Here is a 27,147-nt window from a genome sequence, read left to right as displayed (position 1 = left end):
AATAATATTTAAAAATAAATTCAGAGAAAAATATTTTGCAATTTTTAACAGTTTCAAAGTAATAAACTTTTTGACAATCATCTTCTATACTTTTATTTGCTGGCATATAAATAAGATCTGTATTAGTCGAAGGATTTTTTTCTGACTTACAAATTCCATAATTTATATGTTTGCTAGTATTTTCCTCAATCTAAATCAATATTCTACCTTAAAAATCAATATCAAATTGTTTCAGTTCATGATTCTATTGCTGTTAAGAGACACCATAAGAACAGCAATTCTTATATAAGAAATCATTTAATTGTGGCTGACTTACAATTTCAGAAATTTGGTCATTATCAACATGGTGGGACACGGCAGTGTGCAGGAAAACTTGATGCTGGAGAAGGAGCTGAGAGGAAAGAAGGAAATACATCTTGATCTTGTAGGCAGCAGGAGGTGAACTGAAATAGGCATAGCCTGAGCATAGCAGGCCTCAAAGCCTCCCCCATCATAGTGGCATACTTCCTTCAACAAGCCCACACCTAATTCAACAAGGCCACACGTACTTATAGTGACGCTCCCTATGAGCATATGAAAGCAATTATATTCAAACTACCACACAAATCAAGTAAGAAAAAAATGAATACATGAAAAGTCCTTTGGATGAAGAAAAAACAAAATTAGCAAACAACAGGTAATTATTTTGGATAAAGTTAATTAAAATTGTTACATAATTAATAGCAGAGTAATTAATTGACTATTTTATTTGCTGATGGATTGTACCTAACTACTGAGCATTACACCCTCTGTCATAATATATTTTCAAAGACACAGTCTCATTATATAGTTCTGGTTGGCATTTTATTTATTGTGTAGGCCAGGTTGACTTGAAACTCACAGAGTTTGCCTTCTCTGCCTCTCCAGTGCTTGTGATTAAAGTCCAATTCCAGAGCTGGAGAGATGGCTAAGCAGTGAAGACCACTGTCTGCTCTAGGACACAGTTTGATGACCACCACTCACAAAGAAACTCAGACCTATTTGTAACTCCAATCCCAGGTGATATGATACCTTATTCTGCCTTCTATGGGCACCAAAACTACATGGTTTATAAGGACATATGTTTTATAAAATAATTTTACAATGGTATGACTATTAGCTTTTAGATCATAAAATATTTTGAGGTATATATTTTACTTGTTTTATTAGTAGTTCCTTGAGAATTTATTACTTTATATTTTAAGCATATTAATCCATTCTTCTCAATACATCCCTTCTCCTCAATATTCAACATCCATTCTCTAATGACCCAACTTCAACTTCTTCTTCTCCTCCTCCTCATTCTTCCTTCTCTTCCTCCAACTTGACCCTCTGTGGAAAATGGTCTGCATGCCAGGAGCAGCACCCTTAAGTAAAAGTTACTCTCCTTCTCCCATAGCAGCAATCAGTTTCCAATACCACCTCTGCCAGGGCAGGGACTTTGTGTATACCTCCTCTAGCCATGGTGCCATCTCCAGTTTCTTTCAGTCTCCAATTCTATATAGGCTTCAGAGCCATAGCTTCATAATCTGACACACTGCCTCTAGTAAGGCTGCACCTCATAAACCTCCCACAGAGGTATAAACTGAAGATAGAGTGCTCAAGTGCCTCGGACTATGCAGGACAATTATCATTCAAACAAACACGTAGTTCTTGGTACCAGTTTTAAGTGTTACTGTTTCAAATCCCTGAAAATAGATGATATTTCTTTCTGTTAATAATGTACAGCTCTTCTTGTTTCCCAAAGAAAAAATATTTTCCTGCAGATCTTTTATATGAAATTTACTGTCTAGGAAGGTTTTCTTTCTATTTTCTAGTTGGTCAAATTAATATGTAATATGTATAACAGTCATTACATCCTCATTTTGTGTCTTTTGTCACAATTTATGCATTCCCTTTATTCACATGGATATGTGATGAATACTGATTTCCACACTAGATTTAAAGTATCAACAGGACTCTGCTGAGATTGCTGGACTCTTCCGGGACCCACAGAGTACAGAGAGTGCAGAGGCTGGAGCCTCTGCCTTGGTCCCAAATTCCGCCTGTCCACTCTGGGAACTCCTGCCCAAGAGTCTGCAACAGGACGACTTGACCCCTGAGGACCAAGCAACCCAGAGTCTGCTGATATCTCTGTGCCAGTGCTTTTCTCAACCACCTGGAGAACGAGTGCCTCAGACCTGCCTGCACCCAAATTGAGACCCATCAGAGTATCAAAGTCAATTGCACACACCTGAAGAGAACACAGAACCCATGCAAACCAGTAAAGGAAGTGGCACCAACTGTAACCACTGGAAGAAAATATGAGAAGACAACAATATGAGAACACACCCAACAACAGGAAAACCAATATGACACCACCAGAGTCTAGGGTCTCTACACAAGCAACACATGAACATCCCAACACAGACAAAGCAGAAGAGAGCACCTTAAAAACAACTTCATGCAGATGATAGAAAACCTAAGAGAGGAAATCAGAAACTCCTTCACAGAAATGGAAGAAAAGACAAACCAAAAGATGCAAGAAATCAAGGAAAGCCAAAAAAGCCAAGAAAATACAATTAAACAGCTGAAGGAAACAGTTTAGGACCTGAAAATTGAATTAGAGACAATAAAGAAAACACAAACTGAGGGAATGCTGGAATTGGAAAAGCTTAGTAAACAATCAGGGACCACAAGATGCAAGCATAGCCAACAGAATACAAGAGAAGGAAGACAGAACCTCAGACATTGAAGGCCAACTAGAGGAAATAAACTCATCAAGCAAAGAAATTCTGAAGTCCAACAAATCCATAACCCAAAATACCAAGGAACTATGGGACACCATGAAAAGACAAAACCTAAGGATGATAGGGATAGAAGAAGGTGAAGAAACCCAACTCAAAGGTGCAGAAAACATATTCAAGAAAATCATAGAAGAAAACTTTCCCAACCTAAAGAAAGACATGCCAATGAAAGTATAAGAAGCCTACAGAAAGCCAAATAGAGTGGACCACCAAAGAAAGTCCCCTTGTCATATAAGAATTAAAACACCAAATATACAAAATAAAGAAAAAATATTAAGAGCAGCAAGGGAAAAAGGCTAAGTATAAAGGCAAACCTATCAGAAAACCTACCAACTCATGGAAATTGAACAACACACAATTGCATCATTCCTGGGTCAAGTCAGAAATAAAAAAGAAATAAAAGAGTCCCTAGAATTCAATGAAAAAGTTAACACAACATACGCAAACTTATGGGACATTTTGAAAGCCGTACCAAGAGGAAAGTTCATAGCTCTAAGTGTTCACATGAAGAAACTAGAGAATAGCCACACCAGAGATTTGACATCACAGCTGAAAGCTCTAGAAAAAATGGAAGCAAATTTACTCTGGAGGAGCAAACTCCAGGAAATAATCAAAATGAGGACAGGAATCAATAAAGTTGAAACAAAGACAACAATTCAAAGAATCAATATAACAAAGAGTTGGTTCTTTGAGAAAATCAACAAAACAGACAAACCATTATCCAAATTAACCAAAAGGCAGAAAGAGATCATGCAAATTAACAAAATCAGAAATGAAAAGGGGGACATAACAACGGACACTGAAGAAATCCAGAGAATCTTCAGGTCATACTTTGAAAACCTGTGCTCCACAAAATTGGAAAATTGAAAGGAAATGGAAATTTTTCTGTACAGTTATCACATACCAATATTGAATCAAGAACAGACAAACAACTTAAACAGACCAATAATATCTAAGGAAATAGAAGCAGTCATCAGAAGTCTCCCAACCCAAAAAAGCCTGGGGCCAGATGGATTCACTGTAGAATTCTACCAGAAATTAAAGAAGTGATAATACCAATACTTCTCAAATTGTTCAATAAAATACTGGCAAAAGGAATACAGGAACACATTGGCGAAATCATCCACCATGATCAAGTAGGCTTCATCCCAAGGATGCAAGGATGGTTCAAAATATGAAAATCCATCAATGTAATCCACCATATAAACAGACTAAGGAAAAAAAAACAAAAAAAAAACATGATCATCTTACTGGATGCCAAAAAAGCCTTTGACAAAATCCAACATCCCTTCATGATAAAGGTCTTGGAGAAATCAGGGATAACAGGAACATACCTAAACATAATAAAAGCAATATACAGCAAGCCAACGGCCAACATCAAATTAAATGGAGAGAAACTTGATCCAATTCCTCTAAAATCTGGGACAAGACAAGACTGTCCACTCTCTCCATACCTCTTCAATATTGTCCTTGAAGTTCTAGCTAGAGCAATAAGACAACAAAAGGAGATCAAGGGAATACAAATCAGAAAGGAAGAAGTCAACTCTCACTATTTGCAGACAATATGGTAGTCTACATTAGTGAACCGAAAAATTCTACTATGGAACACCTACAGCTGATAAACACCTTAGCAAAGTGGCAGATACAAGATTAACTCAAAAAAATCCATAGCCATACTATATACCGATGACACATTGGTGGAGAAAGAAATCAGAAGAACATCACACTTTACAATTGCCACAAACAACACAAGGTACCTTGGGGTAACACTAACCAAAAACGTGAAAGACCTGTACCATAAGAATTTTGAGTCTATAAGGAAAGAAAATTAAGAATATACCAGAAAATGGAAAGATCTCCCATTCTCTTGGATAAGTAGGATCAACATAGTAAAAATGGCAATCTTGCCAAAAGCAATCTACAGATTCAATGCAATCCCCATCAAAATCCCAACACAATTCTTCTCAGACCTTGAAAGAACAATTCTCAACTTTATATGGAGAAAAAAAGACCCAGGATAGCCAAAACAACCCTGTACAATAGAGGAACTTCTGTAGGCCTCACCATCCCTGACTTCAAGATCTATTACAGAGCTATAGTCCAGAAAACAGATTGGTATTGCCACAAAAATAGACAGTTAGACCAATGGAATAGAGTTGAAAACCCTGATATTAGCCCACACACATATGAACATCTGATTTTTATAAACAATCCAAATTATACGATGGAACAAAGAGAACATCTTCAATAAATGGTGTGGACATAACTGGTTGCAGACATGTAGAAAACTGAAGTTAGACCCAAGCCTATTGCCTTGCACAAAAACTTAAGTCAAAATGATCAAGATCTCATAAATCCAGGACTACTGAACCTATTAGAAGACAAAGTGGGAAATATCTTTAAATTAATTGGTACAGGAGACTGATTCCTGAACATTACACCAGTAGCACAGACACTGAGGTCAACAATTGATAAATGGGACCTCCTAAAGCTGAGAAGCTTCTGTAAGGCAAAGGAGACAGTCAGACAGACAAAACGGCAGCCCACAGTCTGAAAAACAATATTTACCAACGACATATTTGACAGAAGGCTGATCCAAAATATACAAAGAACTCAATAAGCTAGTCTCCAAAACACCAAACAATCCATTAAAAAGTGGGGTACAAAACTAAATAAACAATTCTCAATAGAGAAAGCTAAAATGGCTGAAAGACACATAAGAAAGTTTTCAACATCCTTAGCCATCAGGGAAATGCAAATCAAAATATCTCTGAGATACCATTTTACTCCTGTCAGAATGGCCAAAATTGAAAACACCAATGACAGTTCATGTTGGAGAGGATGTGGAGAAAGGGGAACACTTCTCCACTGCTGGTGGGAGTCTTATATAGCCACTCTGGAAATCAGTATGGTGATTCTTCAAAAAAATGGGAATCAGTCTACCACAAGATCCAGCAACTCAACTCTTAGGCATATACCCAAAAGAAGCACATTCATACAACAAGAACATATGTTCAACGATGTTCATAGCAGCACTATTTGTAATAGCCAGAAACTGGAAGCAGCCTAGAAGCCCCTCAACTGAAGAATGGATAGAGAAAATGTGGTACATTTACACAATGGAATAGTACTCAGTGAAAAAAAAAATGGAAACTTGAAATTTGCAGGAAAATGGATGGAACTAGAAGAAACCATTCTGAGCCAGGTAACCCAATCACAAAAAGACAAACATGATATGTACTCACTCATATGTGGAGAAGATGAGAAGAAGAGGGATGCAGAGGACATGAGGGAGCAGAAAGTTTGAGTCAGGGGAACAATAGATGATAACAAGAATGGAAATACCATAATAGAGGGAGACATTTTTGGTTTATAGAGAAATCAGGCAGTAGGGAAATGTCTGGAGATCTACAAAGATGACACCAGCTCACAATCTAAGCAACAGAAGAGAGGTTACCTTAAATGCACTCCCCTGATAATAAGATTGATGACTAACTTATATGACATCATATAGCCTTTATCCAGCAGCTGAGGGAAGTAGAAACAACCTTCACAACTAATCACTGAACTGAACTGGAACCCAGATGCAGAGAAGGACGAGTGAAGAGCAGAGGGTTCCAGACAAGGCTGGTGAAACCCACAGAAACAGCTGACCTGAACATCCCGGAACTCTTGCTCCCCAGACTGATAGCTGGAATACAAGCATGGGACTGATCCAGACCCCAGGCACATGGGTTTCTGTGAGGAAACCTCAGAAATCTCCAGGACCTCCTGTAGATGTTCAGTACTTATCCCTAGCATAGGTGTGGACTTTGGGAGCCCATTCCATATAGAGGAATTCTCCCTAAGCCAAGACACACAGGGGTGGCCCTAGGCCCTATCCCAAAGGATACAATAGTCACTGATAATACCCTATGGAAGGCCTCCCCATCCAAGGGGAACAGTAAGGATATGTGATAGGTAGGGTTTTAGTTGGGGGGCGCTAAGGGAGGATGGGTGGGAGAAGGGAACTGGGATTGTGATGTAAAACAATCCTGCTTCTAATTCAAATAAAACAAGTTGAAAAAAAAGAGAGAGAAAAATAAAGAATCAACAGTATCCCACTTTGCTCACCCAACAAAAACACAAAAATTTCAACAATTGCATAATGAGACAAGATACAAACTTTATGATTGAGGTAATAATTATTGTCTACAACCAGGTGACACTTAGTTTAAGTGGAAACTTTGATACTGAATAAGAAGACTATTATTCTTCTTGTAATGCTCTTGAAGTATTAACATTCTTTAAGCAGTGTGAAAATCCTAGACTACTATGACAATTGGACATTCACAAATGCATTTTCATTTTACTTTCTATAAAAGAGGGATTTGAGGCTAAAATGAAAAGGGAAGATCCACGAATACTCATAAAAATTATGGTAGTGCAGCAGATCAGTCATTTTTTAAAGTTTTAATGTACAAATGAAATATCTTGATTACAGATTGAAAATACACTGAAATAGTATTACACCCAAATAGGTAACCACTTCCAAACAGCTTCAATGATCCAGTTTAAATTAAATAAAGGGAAATTTCATTCTTCATTTAAATTTTTTCCCAAAATGAGATGTATGTGTGTGTGTGTGTGTGTGTGTGTGTGTGTGTGTGTGTGCGCGCGCGCACATGCGCGGGTGCTTGTGTGTGTATGCATGCACCTCTGTATGTGTGGAAATATCTGTAACTATTCTTTAAATATAATCTTTTAAGGTAATAATTTATGAGAAACTCATTATCTCATTTTGCTCTAAATAAAATATATTCAGCACGAATAGAATTGTATTATCTTTATGAATGATGTAAGAATAAAGGTAACTGCATGATGTATGTTTGGAGTCTGAAGAAAATATATTGTGGTGGATTTGGTCTCACAATGATATCATAAATTAAGTATGCCACTAAAAATTATTATCTTTAAGGGTGAGGTTCACTGTAACTCTTATCTAAGAAAAAATGTTGCTATAATATTCCGCATCAACAGTTTATGAAATAACAGTAGATGAAAAAAGTGAGGCAATTTCTAGGCAGGAAGGCATAAAGTGGAAATTACCCAGGTCAGTCTGTAAATTCCTGCACCACCTGCAATCTGAGTAGAGATTTTCTTAACTTTCATACCTCCAAGGTTTGTAAAGGGCTTGTGGCTGAGGAGAGAGCATTGATTTGCAAAGGAACCATCTTCTCATTTTTAATGCTCCAAATGAGACAAAGAATTAACAGCTGAAGCATTTGTCCCTGCACATGGGAAATGATGAATAAATCCTGTATTTAGTGCAGTGTCAAACAAATGGGACAGTGCTCCAGAATTGTAAATGACTGAAAGGGTTTTCTCTGGATTGTTAATAACAGGTCAGCAACCACTATGAAAAGGAAAGGTACAGATAGAATTCTATTGAGAACTCAGCTTACACTGCTACATATCCACATGTGTCCTATAGGGAAAATAATTTAGTTTATAAGGAAAGATATATTTTCTGCTTGCAAGCTATATTAAATGCTTAATTAAAGTTAATGGAAAGGCTCTAATTAAAATAGCAATTAAACACTAGGACACTAGAAAATGTTTTTCTCACTTTTAGTTGTTATGCTGAAGGAAACAGCAGCAACATTCCTGTCCGCTGAGTCAAAGTAAAGAATCCACAATGTTTTTCAAAGCTTAGTCATATGAAGGGAGGAAAGTAATTCTTAAAAAAATTGTATTGGTTATAGCTCTTTATAATTTTTTGGAAGAAATGAGAAATGTCCTTGTCACTCATGCTCAATATTTTTCATATATGGACAATTATATGTCTAAGAAACTTTTATTAGCACAGGTGTGAAAAGATAAGGAAAATTATTTCACTATACAAAGTATTCAGTGAGCAAGACTTCAAAGATAATGCATCCTGTGACCTTCTTAGTATGAAATTAAGACTTACCTTTTTTTTTGGAAATGCTGGGAAAAATATGCATGTTCAGTCTTTTGGACATGTTCATAGTATATTTAGAACAACAAAGAGTAATTCAATGACCCAAATGTCTTTATGTAACCTCCACAATACAGGAGACTTGAAAGGGGTAATGCTTGCTTGCTCTCACACCTTCATTATATCTACATAATCTCAAATAGTAATGTGTCTTGTTTTATTAATTATTGAACAACAATCATTAAGTGAAAATTATCTTAAAGTAGAAGCACAGTATATTATTAAACAAAGAAAAATAGATTTTATAGATGTTTTAGGATTTAAAACAGAAGAGATGTACATGGTATGGCCCCTTACCCTTGTCTAAATACCAATACATCAATGTATGCTAAAATACCTTCTTAATTAACTTTAAATTACTTTAACCTCTGAGTCACCTCTCTAGTCACCAAACCTTTTAAGTTTACTTAGTAAAGTAAAAACTATTTTAAATTATGAGATAATATGAAAGAATGTTTGGGTACTGTAAAATTGATATCAGTTATTTTAAGATTATAAAATTTAATATATAGTATTTTTGAGAAAAATTGTTCTCAGTGAGATGTAAGCAGTAGAACCACTCTAAGTAACTTTGACATTTTATCCTTAATGAAGCTTAAAAACTGAAAATAGTTGTGTTTATATAGATTCATTTATCATGTATTAGTAAGCAGTATTTGTTCTGACACTTCCAAACTACATTCCAATGTTACGAGAACTTTTATCTTCTTCTGTAATTATAAATAATTAAATAATATTTAGACTGATTCTTCATCAGCCACTGTAGAATGATCATAACCCTTTAAGCAGATATTTTATATTGCATCATAATTCTATATGATCTAAATTTTACATATTTAATACAAGACATTTAAAACTAAAACAAGATATGAAATAACTCTTCTATTTAAACTAATACTGTAATTGTCAAATCTTTTTTTAAAAGGTCAAAACTCTTCATGTTGACCTATGACAGTTCATGGATGCCTTCTTGATCTCAAAATGTGACTCTCCAGGCTTAGCAGCTTGATGGCATTCTAGAAATTTCCCTTGTAATGGAGAAAAGTGACATTAAAAAAAGGCTGATTCAAGATTTACATAACCTAGTACAGCTTCTACCTATACAAGTAATTCCTTTAATGGCATTAAGACCAAACTGCAAAGGTAGTATACTCCTCCCTCTCCCTCTCCCTCTCCCTCTCCCTCTTCCCCTCCCCCTCCCCCTCTCCCTCTTCCCCTCCCCTCTCCTCCTCCCTCTCCCTCCCCTCCCCATCTCCCTCTCTCCTCTCTCTCTCCCTCTCTCCCTCTCTCTCCCTCTCTCCTCTCCCCCTCCCCCTCCCCCTCTCCCTCTCCCTCTCTCCCTCTCCCTCTCCCCTCTCCTCTTCCCCTCTCCCTCCCCCCTCTCCCTCTCCCTCTCCTCTCCCTCTCCCCCTCTCCCTCTTCCCCTCCCCTCCCCTCTCCCTCTCCCTCTCCTCTCTCCCCCTCCCCCTCTCCCTCTCCTCTCTCTCCCCTCTCCTCTCTTCCTCTCTCCCTCTCCCCCTCCCCCCTCCCTCTCCCCCTCTCCCTCTCTCCCTCTCCTCCTCTTCCCCTCCCCTCTCCCCTCTCTCCTCTCTCCTCTCTCCCTGTCTCTCTCTCTCCCTCTCTCCTTTCCCTCTCCTCTCTCCTCTCCTCTCCCTCTCCTCTCCCTCTCCCTCTCCCTCTCCATCCCCCTCTCCCTGGCCTCCTCTTCTCCCTCTCCCTGTCACTCCCCCCTTTTCCTCTCCCTCTCTCTGTCTTCTCTGTGGTATGTGTGTCCCTTTACCTCTCTCCCCTCTCTGTGATCTGTCTGTCTATCTCTTTCTCTATCTCTGTCTCTCTCTGAAATCCCACTATATAGCTTAGAAGACTAAAGAAATGAGAATAAATTTCCACTACAAAAGAATGTCAGTACTTTGTTGTTATTTTAATCCAAAAGAGAATTGTTAAACAAGCTAAATTCTATCATAGGGACCATGTATTCCACTCATAAACATTTACAAATCCTCACTATCATCTGAATTCCCCATCTCTTTCTAATATGGGAAATGGTACTTATGTACATAAGCATAATGTTAAGCAGGTGCACAGTATTATTCTAATACCTACTGCTATATTTTCAGTCCAGACACAATTCACTCACACTAGAAACTAAAATCAGATCTGTGTCTATATTTTTGAAATTAAGGGAAAGTAATTATCCTTTGGGGTAGATGCTACATAGCACATTGCTGGATGAAAACCCACCACTGTTCTCCCTTTAATGGTAAAAGCTAAAAACTGTCTTAGGGCTCCTGTGTACCAATGGTCACAACGGCAAAACACAGCATTTGGTAGCATGCAAAAGGTTAATGTAGGGGACAAAGGGAGAGGAAAACAAGTTCAAAATGGCACATCGCTGTCCACAGATCATAGCACGCCAGGCTTACCATGACACTGGGTTTGTTGAAACAAATTTGGAGGAAGATTAAAAAAACGAAGAAGAAGAAGCTTGAAGCAGGTAACATCAATGCTTAAGAGTGAAGGGAAGTGACTTTTCTTTCTCAGTAAAAAACAAAGCAAGACTTCATTGTTGCAGTAGTTGCAGCTAAGTTGTTGGCCTATGAAATGGTTAAAAAATGTAAACATTTAAGCTTATATTATACATTAAGGTATATACAATTGCATCAGCTAACCTCCCCTTGACCTAATTCAGGTAAAGGCAGGCTTTTATTAAACTTTAGAAGTAAAATCTTTGCAGATAAGTTTTTGTACAATTTGTTAAAGGTTATATTAGAATTTACTTTGCATCTGGAGTAAATGAGCTGTGCTGATTATCCACTATAGCAGGTTGCATTTTAAGGGACCCTTTTAAGTAAACTGAACCAGAATGCTCACAAGTGCTTGTCAATTGAAGCTGCAAGTGGCTTAATCTAAATCACAGCATGAATAATGGCAGTAAATCCTCCTCAGAACTAACAATTCACCAGAGGGCAGATCTGTGACAATCTTTTCCCTTAGCCTGGAATTGTGAATGGGGCCTTAAATAAAGAGATTTTACATTTGTGGACCCAATGGCTTTACTCCTGAATAGCTTATCTACAAATTCAGGATATATGTCCTATCAAAATTTATACATTTTTCTTTAATAATAATACCAGTTGTTTAGCAGTCAAAAAACAGCTAAAAACTTTAGGCATCATTTTCTTTCAAAGCTACACTTTGATTTAGTGTATAAACAGTAAATGCAGCAGTTTTATTTCCTATGACTGGCACTGATTTCCTCTCAACATTCACCTATATTACAGCCATATCCCTAAGTGACATGGTTGCCAGACAGCAATTATTAGTGATTTGGAAAAGCTCTATTCAAGAAAATGCCATAATATTCCTACTCTTCCACATACTTGGCAGATTTTTTTTATTGTATCACAGATTTCTAAACTTAATCAAATTTGTTTTCTGTTTCTCCCATTTAAATAAATTAAATAAATCTTCTTGATTTAGAAAAATAATACAATTTCTAGATTCATTATTCTATAAGTAAAAAAATATATTATATGCACATAAAACAAAGAATAGAAGATAAGGAATTGCATCTTTTATCCACAACAGGGTAACTGCACACACAAGCTCACAGTTCTAACAGTGTGCACAAAGCCTCTGAAAGCTCAAACCAGACCAAATCCTGGTGTGGAGAGATCAGGTGGCCATGTAACCCATCCCTAGTAATGGAACAGATGACAATATTTAGATAGCAGAGGAGTGAAAGACAGTTTTCTCTATAGTGTAAGTCCTGATAAGTTGCCTGGTTAAACAATATGACCGACCACACATCATATGCCACTTGGGCAGTGCAAATTATTCTTGAAGGGAAAAAATTAAGAGCTAATATATCCAAGGTAAGGAATGGAGCATCATTCTGGGAAGAGATGGGGAAATGTGGTTAAATATAATCAAGTCACATTGTCTTGAATCTAAATCCTTCAAAGAACTAAATAATTTTTTAAGGTGAAGAATCAGAATTTTTCTGTGTTCTTAGTCTAATAAGCTGAATAAAATACCAAATGACATCATAATTTCATATTTTGGTCCTCTACTATCACACTATTGGAGTAAGCAGTTCATAGAGCATTGCTGAAGCCCTTAGTAATTTTGTCTCTTTAGAGAAAATATCAAGAATTGCATACACACTGGTGAGTACAGACTGTGCACAAGACAGCAGCCTTATTTTTATCTTCCTTAGAAACTCTCTCTTTCTCTCTGTCTCTGTCTCTGTCTCTCTCTCTTTCCTTCTCTGTCCCACTCTGTTCTTCCTAGGTGTGTGAACTTACCTGTAGCATCAAAATTACATGCTTAAGCCTGATTTCCACAGTGTTCCTGTTCACATGTGAAACTTTCAGCAGGACACTCAGAAACACAAGCAGAGCCCTCAAGAATATTATGGCTTTACAAAATATATACTTTCCTTTGTCCACTCAGTTTTGAGAAGATGTAGCAAGATATTTATCAGTGAGATAGTGGCTAGACCTTAACAAGCCTCAAATCTATGGAGAGATTCATCTTGAACTTCCTTGAACCCAGGACTACAAAAAGTAAGAACCAGTTCTGGGAATACTTAGTCTATGACATTCTGTTGTATTGTAGCAGCCAGAAAAGTTAAAAATGCTTTCTTTGTCTTTCTGTCTCTCCTCACCTTTTCAACTATTCATGATTTTTCAGAAAATTCAGGATCTAACAGACATTACCAGAAATAGGAAAGTGCATCTGCAGAAAGGCTGAAGAAATGAGTTTATAGATCTATTATGGTATCAAATAATTGTTGTAAAAAGAAAAAGTGTGCTGCTCTGAAGGGACAGATCCCTCATGTACCTTTTATAAAATAAATATAGAAGCCTGGCAAGGTTGTGTATCTCTGTGACCTCAGTGCATGAATGGAGGATGCAAAGTAATGAGTTCAGCGTTACCTCAGGAGTGAAAGATTGAGGCCATTGTCACCTATGTAAAATCCTGTTTCAAGAACAAAAACAAAACAAGTGAAAGTATGCAATTGAAATAAAAGCAAAATACGGTTAAATTCTTTGATTTCAATGTTCATATACAATCTCAAAACCCGAAGAGCTAAAGGTTGTCCTTTCCTGTGGAGGCTTTCAAACAGTTTCTTCAGAAAATCCTAGCAGGGCCTAGTACACAGAAGAAAATTCCATGTTGGCGTGGAGTGTGGATGCAGAAAGTTATAGCTTTGAAATGTTTTTAACCACAGTGTGATAGAGATGGCATACCAGAAGTTGCCTATCAAGAATGTGGCCCACAAAGTGCATCTCCAGGAATGCCCATCTCCTTTCTTTGTGGTTCTTCATGGGGAATCTAACCACCTTCATATACAGTTGTAATCCAAAACCTGCTTTACTGTGAAAGGACAAATTATAAATTTGAAGTGTGTGATTTCATAAGTAAACAAAGTATCAGAGTAGTGTATTTTAATTATATGTCCTCATAAGATAATATGTGTCCTTCAAAGTGTTTAAGTTCTATCCAAATAGGTTTTTTTCCTCCCTTTTGCTCACATCCATAGAGAAACTTCTGCACAGCAAATGACATTGTCATGGTGACATGGTATATTTGGAAATCATATCTAGCCCTCCTCTAAATTCTGAAGAGTGTGGTGGGGTAGCTGTTAGAAGTCTCAACATAAGGGACAGTAAAAGGAATGAGTGGAACTGCAAAAGCTGTATACAGCTTCATAAATGATAAGATTCATTAACGTTGACACATGGACTATTTTGTTAATATATTATTATCAATTTTCTGATTCCACTGGGTAAATAAACAGTCAATGATTGATTTATTCTGTACATAAGCAAAACTATGAGAAAACAAAATATAAAAAAATGGAAAAGACATCAATAAAAATAGAAACGTGTGTAATCTAGGACTACAATTCCCAGCTCCAGAGAAAATAGGTAACAAGAAGAACCCTAAGAGGTACACATGGATCATCACTCTGGGAAGGGAAATTTGATGAGATCTCCTGAGTTAACTGGGGGTGGGGGATGGTAACAGGGAGGTTAACATGATGGACCAGAATGGTAAGGAGGGAGGGACAGAGTGTAAGTACAATGCATTAGATTATCTTTTTTGTTTCCTTTTTATTAACTTATTTTTACATTCCAATCCCAGTTTCTGTTCCCACATATCCTTCTGCTCCCCCCACTTCCTCCCACCCCACCTCCCATCTCCTCTTCAGAGCGGGAAAGACCTCCCCTAGGAAGTCTACTAAGTCTGTCCCATAATCTGGTTGAGTCACTACCAAGGCACCTCTCCACCCCCCTCATCCCTATGTCTAGGCAGAGGAAGGTGCATCAGAGATAGACCCACTGACAGTGACCTCATACATTATCTCACCTGCACCATTGTCACCTATATTAAGGGAGTCTAGTTTGGTCTTATGTATGTTCCCCATTTGTGAGACCAAATTCAGTGATCTCTCACTAGTTCAGGTTAGCTGATTCTGTGGGTTTCCCCATCATGGTCTTGACACCTTTGTTCATATTACCACCCTTCCCTTACTTCCATTGTATTCCAGGAGCTTGGCCTAGCGGTTAGTTTTGAAAGAGATATCTTAATATAGAGAGCCACTATGGTGTTAGGGGGAAACCTGGTGATAGGGTAATTCCCAATAATCTGCAAGGATGACCCTTGCTCAGACACCTAGAAATAATACAGAGGATGCCCTAATTGGGGTACCCCAGTAATCAGATTGGTGAATAGCCCAATTATTATCATAGAGCCTTCATCCAGTAACAAATGGAACCAAATCCACAACCAAGAGTCAGGCCAAGCTCCTGGAATCCAGTTGAAGAGAGGGAGGAGGGAATATGTGAGCAAGGGAGGTCAAGATCACAAAGGGGAAATCTATAGAGACAACTGAACTAAGCTAGCAGAAACTCATGAACTCTAGACCTACAATTGTGGAAACCACAGGGAACACAACTAGGCCCTCGATATGTAGAAGACAGTTGTGTGGCTTGGTCTATCTGAGAGGTCCCTGGAAGTAGGACCACAATATAATCCCAGTACATGAGCTAGCTTGTTGGAGCCGATTCCCTATGGAGGGATGCCATGCTCAGCCTTAATGCATGAGAGAGGAGCTTGGTCCTGCCCCATCTTAATGTACCAGACTATGTTGACTCTTCCTTTACCCATGAGAAAGAGTGGTCAGGGGGAGTCTGGGAACTTGGGGGAGGTAATATGGGGAGGGAGGAGGGGTGGGAAGGAGAACTGAGATTGGAATATAAAATGAAACTTTAAAATATATAAAAAATTCTAAAATAACAAATATTAAACAATTCTGTAATGGTTATTTAATGCTTCTTATTTTCATTTTTGCTGTCTTGATTGCAACTAAGACTGCTGTGCACATGTCAGATAAAGACATGAAATATCAGTGAGTCAAAAGTGCTTGCACAGTTCAGAATTAATGAACCCAGGATACATGTTCAGTAAAATACAAGTTCCCACCTACTAATGTCTGCTACCAACTCACAATGGAGCACACTGTTTCCTTATTTTAAGATTAAATTTATTTATGCATAATCTTCCATTTTAAATTGTACTTGTTATTTATATATTTACTTGTTTGTTTCTTCCAGACATGGTCAAAGTATGCAACTGGGGCTAGGTCAAAACTCACCAAGCAGACCAAGTTAGCCTTAAGCATGTGGCAACCCTCTTGCCTGTAACTCCTGAATGCTAGAATTAGATGCTGTGTAACAGAAATCTTATAGAAAACATAGATATTTAAAGCACACATAGATAAGACAAAGGCAGAAGTACCTCATACTTGCAATCCCAAAAACTCAAAGCAAACACTGAAATTCAAATAACAGACAATAAGAGGCATGTGGTGGTCCATATTTGCAGTCCCCAAATTTATAGGCTGAGGTAGGAGAATCTGGGAGTTTGGAAACAACTCTGCCTGCACAATGACTCATATCAAAAGACTGAGCTATAGGGACTCTTTGTAAATACATACACACATATACACAGTTTAATAAATGCCCAGACCTATAAATACTAAATTCATGAATGAGGAAGGTAAATAAATTCACAGAGAGGATTAAAACCTCTACAAACAAAAGAGATTGTATTTCATTCAATTTTGTTGAACTAATGGGGATTGTTTTAAACTATGGAAATTTTGGCATTTCTGTAAACCTCATTCTAGCCCCTTTGTCTTTTTGTGTGTTTTCATCTTCATTGATATTGCAGAATCCTGAGAAAAAGATAAATCCATATCACGTTTTGGAAAGGTGAAGTCAACGTTTTGATGATAATGACCACACTGTATGCCTCATTAATAAAAATCGTTTGAATGAATTTCTTTCTTGGTCAAGGGTAAAGCCATTCCCCAGGTTTGTTCCTTTGGTCTTTTATGTATCCAGTTTTGTTAGTTATGGTTTCTATTGCTGCTATGAAGCACCATAAACAAAAAGCAAGTGGGGGTGGGTGGTAAGGTTTCAACTGACTTATACTTCCATATCACTGTTCATAACTGAGGGAAGTCAAACAGGTCAGGAACTGGGAGGTTAAAAACTGATGCAGAGGCCATGGATGGGTGCCGCTCATTTGGTTACAACTCATAGCTTGTTCAATCTGCTTTTGTTTTAAATTTCATTTTACATTCCAAGCACAGTTCTCCCTCCCACACCCCCTTCCTACCCCCACTTCCTTCCACTAACCCTCACCTCCCGGCAAGCCTGCACCTACTCTACTCCTTTTCATGGGTAAGGACTCCTGTAGTCAGAGATCTACCAAGAGGCACCTGTGGCGCTGGCCACGCATAAATGGGTGTGGTCACAGGTGTGTACTTGACCGTGTGGGATTTGGTCTAGGGTCCAGGACAGGCTTGCTCTCTCTTGGTTCTGGTCCGGTCACAGAGAGCAGCAGGGCTTGGATCTCAGAGCTGGAACTTATGGGTTATTGGTTTCTCATGTAAGTGACTTCTCCCCTAAGAAAATTAACCTGGAACTATCCTAATCCCCTGCATCTTAATCAATACATCCAGAGACTCCTTTGAGGAGTCTACATAGTCTGGCACAATAGGTTGGGGCAGGTCCAGGCCCCTCTCCCATGCATTAAGCCTGAGCATGTCATTCCAACATAGGGAGTGGGCCCCAACAAACTAGCTAGTGTTTGTATCATGGTCCTACTACCAGGGGCCCCTCAGCTAGTCCAAGCTTCACAACTATCTCCCACATATGGAGGACCTAGTTTCGTCCCCTGCAGTCTCCATAGTTGTAGGTCTAGAGTTCATGAGTTTCCACAAGCTTGATTCAGCTGTTTCTGTACATGATATTGACCTCACTTGCTACTGTATTCCCTCCTCCCTCTCTTTGATGGATCCCTAGAGCTCGGCCTGGTTCTTGGCTGAGGATCTTTGTGTCTGATTCTATCAATTACTGGATGATGGCTCTATGGCAATAGTTGTGGTATTCACTAATCTGATGCTGGGTAACTCTCAAGAGTCTACAAGGAGTACCCCAACTAAGACTCCTAGCAATAGTGGAGAGGATTCATGAACTGGCCTAACCTTGTAACCAGATTGGTGAATGCCTCAATCTGCTTTCTAATAGAACTCAGAATCATCAGCCCAGGAATGGCACCATCCACAATAGTCTGTGACCTATCATCAATCATTAACAACATACCTTACAGGTCTTCCTTCAATTCCATCTTTTGCAGGTATTTTTTGAATTGAATTTCCCTCCTCTCAGATGACTCTAGCTTGTGTCATTTGACATTAAGCTATCCAACACACCAATATAAACTCTATATTGATACCATATTGTAAGCTAAAATCCTTGCCAGAACGGACTAGGTGTTCTTGAGAAGTAAAGCCCAATAAGAAGTTCTTTGTTATTGGAAGCGTTACCCTACTAAGGAATGAGGATTATTAGCAAAATGGGCAGACAAAATTACTCAGAAACTAAATGTAATGATCTTAGTTAGACTTTGTGATCAAGTTCAACACACATGGTTAAAAAGGACAGAAATGACTCCCACACCTTGTCCTTTGACCTACACAGGCACACATACTACAAATACTTGAAAATGAAAAAAAAAAAAAAACAACTGAAAATTTATTTCCCTTGAGATAAGTCTGGCAATATTTTCTGTTTGTTTGTTTATGTTATATGGGCTTGAGCCACGCCGCTGTATCTCACACTCATTTCAAGTATGGCTTGTGAACTTTTACTACTGCAAATGCTTCTACTACTATGGCAATGCTCATCATGAAGTCTTTCTGTTCAGGATAGAACTGATACTGCTGGCAAGCCCAGAAACAACCAGAGTTATGATCTAATTCAAAGTAATGTTTCAGGTTGTGTATCCTCATGCATCTTTAATTGCAGTGAAAATCAGACTAATACAAATCATTGCTTAATAGTCTGAGAATATTTCACCTTCCAGACTTTAAAACCAGCGAGTATTCACAGTTCATTTTGTTAAACAAAGTTTCTGTTGATCTATTATAAAAACTCTGAACACTATGCACATCATAACTTTGAATGTTATTCTTAACTCTTTCATTATCACAATCTCCCAGGAGTACTTTTCTGTCATTCTTGATTCCTACAGATAACTATTAGGTAAATGCTATCAAAGCAACATCTTCCCTAAGGGTTGAAGATAGTCTCTTCCTTTCTAGCTTAGGCCTATTATCACCATGCTAAAATCCAGGTGACTTTCTGTTGACTGCCTTCTCTGGCCTCTATAAAATCAAGTTTAAGTGAAATGTACAACTGTGATTACATATTCCCATATCTGAAGTTATTTGGTCACTTATTTTTAACTCTGTTGTTAGACATGTATTGTAAATGATATTCTCTTTGATTATAATTACTCACTATGCTATTTTCTGTCTTAGCCTTACCTCTAAATATCTTCAAGTATCATACCAGGTCAATAGATTGTCATTTAATTGTCAGATAATATAAGTTTTTGATAAATGAAGAATTGAGAAAAATTGTGAAGTTATATAAATCTTTGACAAAGAAGTGTTGAGAAAAAATAAACATCTTTTAGTTATTCTTTGACAATTTTATTTCCTATAAAATATGTCTTGAACATATTCATCTCTCATTTCTGTCTAGCTGTCCATAAAAACAAGAAATGTTTTGACTGGAATATATACATTTCCTTCATATATACACACATACTCACACACAGTCCTGTGTGGCACAATACTCTATACACCAATTCACATTAGTTTTTACTAAACATACTTGTATTTTCCTAGTATTAAGATACTATTTTTCTATCAGCACAGTAAGAACACACTATGTGAACAAGTCTCCATAAATTTAGGTAATTTGAAGACTACAAATAGTCAAGAAATTTTATTTCTGAGTTTGAAGGTATTTATAATAACTTGATTTTTAAGATCCTTATTTACCATTCATTCTACCTAATTTAAGTTTTTTTTACCAAAATTAATTTTGTAGAATGATACATTGCTGTTTGAATTCTGTCTTTGATTATAATCATTTGCTAACAATTCCATAAATTAAATCAAAAGTAAATTTAGAATATTTTAAATTATTTTCTACTGCTTAAGACAAATCGAAGAAATTGAATTTTTAATATAAATCTTATTAGATGTTGATATCAGTTTATACTTCTTCTCTAAGTCAATTATTGAAGTTTCTTATTTCCTTTTATTTCTTGATTTCACACTTACTATTGAATAACTTATGCTATCTTTGTGACAAGAAGGGAGGTTTTAAAGAAACTATATTTAGAGCATATTTAATAATTTTAATTCCATTAAAATTAATTTTAAACAAATGAGGAAAACAGCACGACAGGCTTCTAGTCCAAACATAAGAACTATGAGCCAAGAAAATGTCTTTACTGAGTTACCTAGTTCAGGTGTGTTGTTAGTGTCTCTGAAATCAAGCCAGTAGACATTATTTGCTATATCCTATAAGGTCTGCACTATATACAGGATCAAAACTAAAATGTATTTCCATTTTGCTGTAAATATGCAAAGACATTTGACTTTCATGATAGTGAGTGTAGTAATTTGACAACTTTAAACCTGTAAATAGAAATTAAGAATTATCACTTTCATACATACATAGCAAAAATCTCATCTGTCTAGATGTAAATATGTTCCTTAGAAAGTGGGCAAATAACATTGACCTTATTCTAAAACTTTATCACAATGTTAATAGATGGAAAGTAACATGTAAAAAAAATGTGTATTATGGAGGCTCTAAGAGTTATAGGTATATTTCTGCTAAAATGCTTGGTTCTTGTATCTCCATTGAAAGCAGTTCACATTATTGTTAAAGATACTCTGTTGACACAAAGTACACTGTCCTTTTGAAATACAGAAGTAGAATTCTAATCCAAGATACAGTAAAATGTTTAACAGTTGCCTAGAGAAAAGGTGTGTTTAAAATGCATGCCACTGGAATCCTAGGAGGGGAGGGGCAAGCAGAGATGGGACAAGGAATTAGAAGAGTGCAGTTGGGTACTTGCTTGACCAAAACTATATAGGAAAGTGTCATAAGGAAAAAAATACTTTATAAGTTAATTTTACACACACACAATAAATAAATATTATTTTTTTGCTCTCACAGATGACTCTTGAGGTTTCTTTCTTCCTGTTAACTATACAACAACCAATGATGCCAGTGTTAGTGTTTAATCAGTTTTTAGGTATGTAAAAAGCTGGATACATATTTGCTTTCCTGTTTCCTATTTCCTATAAGAAAGCTGGAGGTTAATTCCAAGGTCCTTCAAATTGTTTACAGATTGATGCTATGATTTACTTATAGACTTTTTCTAAAAAACAAATTAACTACTTCAAAACTTCTTTTATTCCCTGATGAAGTTGAGGAGCAAGTAACATTAAAGGACACTTTTATTACCCATGTTTTCTCCTGTTCAGTAGTTATAGTTCTGAAGTTATTTTTTTTTTACAATTAGCTAAAATTGTAGCATTTTCATACCTCCTTTGAGTCTCTCATTTACTTAGTGAATGAAGGTCACTGAGTATCCTCATTTTACCTAGTAAATGAGACTATCAATGTTTATCATTTAGCTTAATTTTCATTTACACTTTATTATGTATGTATATGTGTGTATGTATACATAGATGTCATATTATGTACGGAGATAGCAAAGGAACATTCATGGTAGCCACTTTTCTCCTGCCCTGTGGGTCACAGTAACCCAGGTGCCTAGGTTTTAATAAATAAGAGGAGCATCTTTACTCACAAAGCCAACTCCTTGGCCCTGGGCATTCACTTTATACTGTAAACTATAATGTGTTCTTTGATGGCAAATATCCAACACTGTGTTACTTGCATTTTAATAGTGTTCAGTTAGAGCTAATTTTGTTCCAATGAGATGCTAAACCAAGAACCTCATATCTTTTCTATTAACTTCCCTGTGAAGGCACACTGGGAATTCTGATTCTGCTTCCACATTTTTCAAAAGTGTTCTTATTTTGATTCATATTTTTTCCTGGTCCCATTGTCTCTTTGTCCTCCTGGGTGAATGATATTTATTATGGGACAGAGACCATCTGTTTGAAATAGATGAAGAATAATCTGGGTCAGTTCCAAGGCCAGGTTCTATATATCATGTTATTTGATGGTTTATGATCCTCTTTCTCTGTAAGGATACTGTGCATCATGTGTCACCACACAGACAGAGTCACAGCTTCTATCCCTTGAGGCTGTACATTTGATCCTTCACCTGAGACAATGGAGCTTTCAGCATCTTGGCATCCACTCACTCAACTCAGATGACATTTCCTTTGTCATCTAAGTTAATGGATATACAATAACCTTATAGAAGTGTAAAAGGACATCTCAAAAGGCACTTCAGTTTTTCTTCTATTTCTAGAACTCTCCAAAGTTGACATGACTGATGAGTAAACTCTAAATGGAGCCATGGGCACTGTCAGTTACAAATATGCAATGCATGCACACTGCTAGTTCATATGTCAGGCTCATTCTGCACTCTATTCCTCTTCAGACCAAAAGTTAACTTCAAAATGATCTACTTTTACTGCTTAAATTTTAAAATAATATTTTATTAATTAAGAATTTCAATCAAGGCTTTGATCCTTTTCACTATCAGCTCTCCAAACTCTTCAAACATCCACATCACATCTCCATCTACCCAATTTCGGGTTCTCTTCATCTCTTGGATTTTTATATCAGTCCAATTTGTGTTGCCCAAATACACTTTATTATATGTCTGTCTTGGTGAGCAATTGATTTATCAGGAGTTACACCTTTAAAAATGTGTCTCCTAGTAGGTATAAAATGTCAATAAATACTCAGCTAGGGGTAGATCTTCATGCACCATGATTGCTTCCATGCTGTGATTTTGCCTCACTTGTCACACAGCTCTTGTGCATGTTGCCATGATTGTCAGTTCCTATGTTCTCCTGCCCTATTATGACTGGAAAGGTTCTTATAAGAATCTTTTCCATCCCTCTTTTGGATTAATCTCTGATCCTTGGGAGAAGAGGAGTGATACAGATATCCTATTTAGGTTTGAGAAGTCCATAGACTCTTCTTCTCTGCATGTTGAGAGATGAACTTATCTATAGGTATATCAATAAAACATTAGCAGTCATTTTAAGACTCAGTCCATTTAAAATGATAATATTATTCTCCTTACATAGGACTTGTGACCAATATAGTCACAGGTTCTTGGGCCCGATAATGATTCCCAGTATGGGTTATATCTCTTTTTTTTATTTTATTTTATTAGTTCAAATTAGGGACAAGCTTGCTTCAGGGTTATGTCTCTTGGATTGAGCCTTAAATCCATCCCATCAGAAAATGTTTGGTTACACCCATAATATTCAATTTATAGTTGTACCAATAGGCATATCTTGCTAAGACAGTCATTATTCTAGCTGCTTTCAGAGGTAGCAGCTGGGTACAACTGATGATTATTTTCCTCTTTCAAAAGCATGTATAGCACCTTCCCTGCCTATAGAAATTAGCTTATAGAGATGAAGTATACAGGTCATTATCCACTTAGTTCCTCCATGCTTTGTGTCTCAAGTTTCTGGTATCTTTAGCAATATGAAGAATTTTAGTGCAACAAAATAAACTTCAATATTACCACAAAATTGCCATCCAAAAATGTGAAAATATATATTTTGAAATTTCTGATATATTTATTAATAATATTATATATCTATATAATAAATACTGAGTGCTTTAACTTGTCACTGAAATTTTATATCACCAAGTCAGGACCTACATAATCTCCAGGCAGACAAGATTGCACCATAGAGAAGGGAGGGTATTCATGAAGTTCCATCCATTTCTGAGAAAGAAAGAATTAGTTTCATATATGGCTGTGGCCACTAGTAGGTTGGTCACATGCCAGTGAAAGGCCATATACCCAAGAATGACACTGACAATCATCATCATCCCTTGGTTTATGGAACCCATACCCACTTTCTGCCTCCATAATCACACACATTGAATCTCATTACTTCTGTCTCATTAAGTCAACAATCCTAACTATATGGGAGCACAACTGTTCCAATCATCTAACTTTCTCAATTATAGCAGAAATGAGAATGTGATGTTTAATCTTGACTATTACCAATGCAGACTTAAAAATCACCATGGAAGAAAATCCTTGGAAATGTCTGTGAGAGATTTTCTAGAGTAGGCTAATTGAGGTAGAAAGACAGACCTAAAAATCAGGTCACAGCTTTCCATGAACAGTGGTGCAAGTCTGCATGAATAGGAGATAAGAATATATGCTAAAATAACATAGGAGAAAAGAACTAAGTGGTAAAATCAGACACTACCCACTTCCTGATAGAGAATGTAATGTCACAAGCTTATTCCTGCTCCTTTTGCCTTCCAGTCCCCATATTATAGAATGCAACCCTTGAGATTCTGAGCCTAAACAAATCCTTAATTTTAAAAGTCTTTTTATTTTTTATCAGATATTTGTCAAAGAAAGCAGACAAAGTAGCTATAACCCACCTTATTCCATATGATGTCATGCTGTTAATTACCAGGGGTCAAGTTTTTAATAGATTCTTTGGGGGGGTACAACATAAATATCATCCCAAATTTTGATACAGAATCAGCATTTAACTAGCTTAAATATCTGCTTCACTATGCAGTGGCCCAGGCTGTAATAGCTACTTAGCTTCCATTCCAAAAACAGAAATTTAAACCTTTCCAGTAATTTATTGTATTTTTTTCAACACAGAGATGTCTTTAAGAAGTATTTAGTCTGCCAGGTGTGGTGGCACATGGCTCTAATTCCAGCAGAATTCCAGCAGTAGGAAGCAGAAAGAGGTGGAACTATGTGAGTTCAAAGCCAGGTAGGTCTACATAGTGAGTTTTAGGCCTTCGAAGCCTACAAGTAAAGGATCTGTTTAAAAATAATACCTGAATATACAAAGTAGTCTAAATTTCTGATATCAAACACATTGTTGATTTCTATTCTATGTAGACAAATAAATGAGAGAGGCTCAAACAGTAATAAGACAGTCACAGTTACACTGAGATCTCACAGGGAGAGGTGCCACAGTATTAACCTGTGACTAATGTTCCTATTTTGAAAATCACCAGTCATGTCTGATTATCCACTATGGTAAAAGAGCCAAGCCAAAGACAGTTTTATCAATATTACCCAGCTACTTTTGAATGTGACTCTGCTGAATGAAGAGTCAGAACTGAAAAATAGTTTATGGCACACACATAAACTCTGGGGAATGTGGGTGCAGAAGAAAGCTCTTGAGAATAAAAACATGATGGCTACAGACATAGAATTTGTCAAAATATGACCCAGATGAACCTGCCATCAAATCCGCAGAAGAAAATTCTCTCTGAGCCCACCAGAAACCAGTTTAGCAAGGTGTCACAATATACCACTGTAGGTTTTTCTCTAGGCACCCTGCTCAGGAATTTGCATATATTCTTTTTTGGTATTTGCATATATTCTGATGGGAAACTTACAGTGTTGTTCAAAGTGCTTTAAATCTGCAGTTATGCTATAATACACTTACTTTTCCAAAACCACCAACAACAAAAACAAAGTCAAACAAACAAACAAAAAACAATGTTATCGTAAGAGAGACACATATTTGCTATGCGGTAAAAGAAAGAAATTCATCTAGTTTCAAATGCAGATGATTTGCCTGACTCATCTTTGGAATTTACTAAATTTTTGCTCCATAAACAGATGCTGACTTGATGTTCATGTAAATCTTTCACAGATGTATTCTCCACTTAGGCAGTTTCACTCTGTCAATAAACAAAGTGTTTAACCTTTTTACAATCAGGCTAAAGTCAAATAAACACCTTCAGATACACTGTGAATTAAAATGACAATGTAACCCAGCAGTAAAATGCCCACACTATGCATTTAAGTTTATATATCCCTTGAAAATGTATATTTAGTTCATCATCAAATCAAATTAACTTCCTTTCAGTACAGCTCAAGGGAAGAAATCTGCACAATCCCATCTCTTACAATCTTCTCAACATCACACACACACACACACACACACACACACACACACACACACACACACACACACACTCGATAAGCTTTGCTCCCCACAGCAGATCAGCACACTGTGTCTTTTCTATTGACTTTAATTTCAAGAACTGCTTACTTTCAAACTATGAAGGCATTCTTAAAACTACTTATTCAGAGCTTGATGTGGTAGGTCCTACCTGTAATTCTAGCACTTTGTAGGTATAGGGTAGTGGATCTACGTGAGTTCAAGGCCATCCTGAATGATATGCACAAACTTAATTCCAAATGGATCAAAACCTCAACATAAACCCAGCCACACTGAACTTATTAGAAGAGATTGTAGGAAATACCCTCGAACGAATTGGCAGAGGAGACCGCTTCATGAACATAACACCAGTAGCACAGACACTGAGATCCACAATTAGTAAATGGGACCTACCGAAACTGTGAAGCTTCTGTAAGGCAAGTGACACAGTCAACAAGACAAAATGACAGCCCTCGCATTGGGAAAAATAGTCACCAATGCCACATCCGACAGAGGGCTGATCTCCAAAATTTACAAAGAATTCAAGAAGCTAGTCTCCAAAACACCAAATAATCCATTTAAAAAATAAGGTACATAACTAAATAGACAATTCTCAATAGAGGAATTTAAAATGATGGAAAACACATAAGAAAGTGTTCAACATTCTTAGCCATCAGGGAAATGCAAATAAAAACAACTCTGAGATACCATCTTACATCTATCAGAATGGCTATGTTCATAGCAGCATTATTTGTAATAGCCAGAATCTGGAAAAAACCTAGACACCC

Source organism: Cricetulus griseus (genome assembly GCF_003668045.3).
Source record: "Cricetulus griseus strain 17A/GY chromosome 1 unlocalized genomic scaffold, alternate assembly CriGri-PICRH-1.0 chr1_1, whole genome shotgun sequence".
In the NCBI taxonomy this organism is placed as follows: Eukaryota; Metazoa; Chordata; class Mammalia; order Rodentia; family Cricetidae; genus Cricetulus; species Cricetulus griseus.
Note: the sequence above shows the minus strand (reverse complement) of the source record.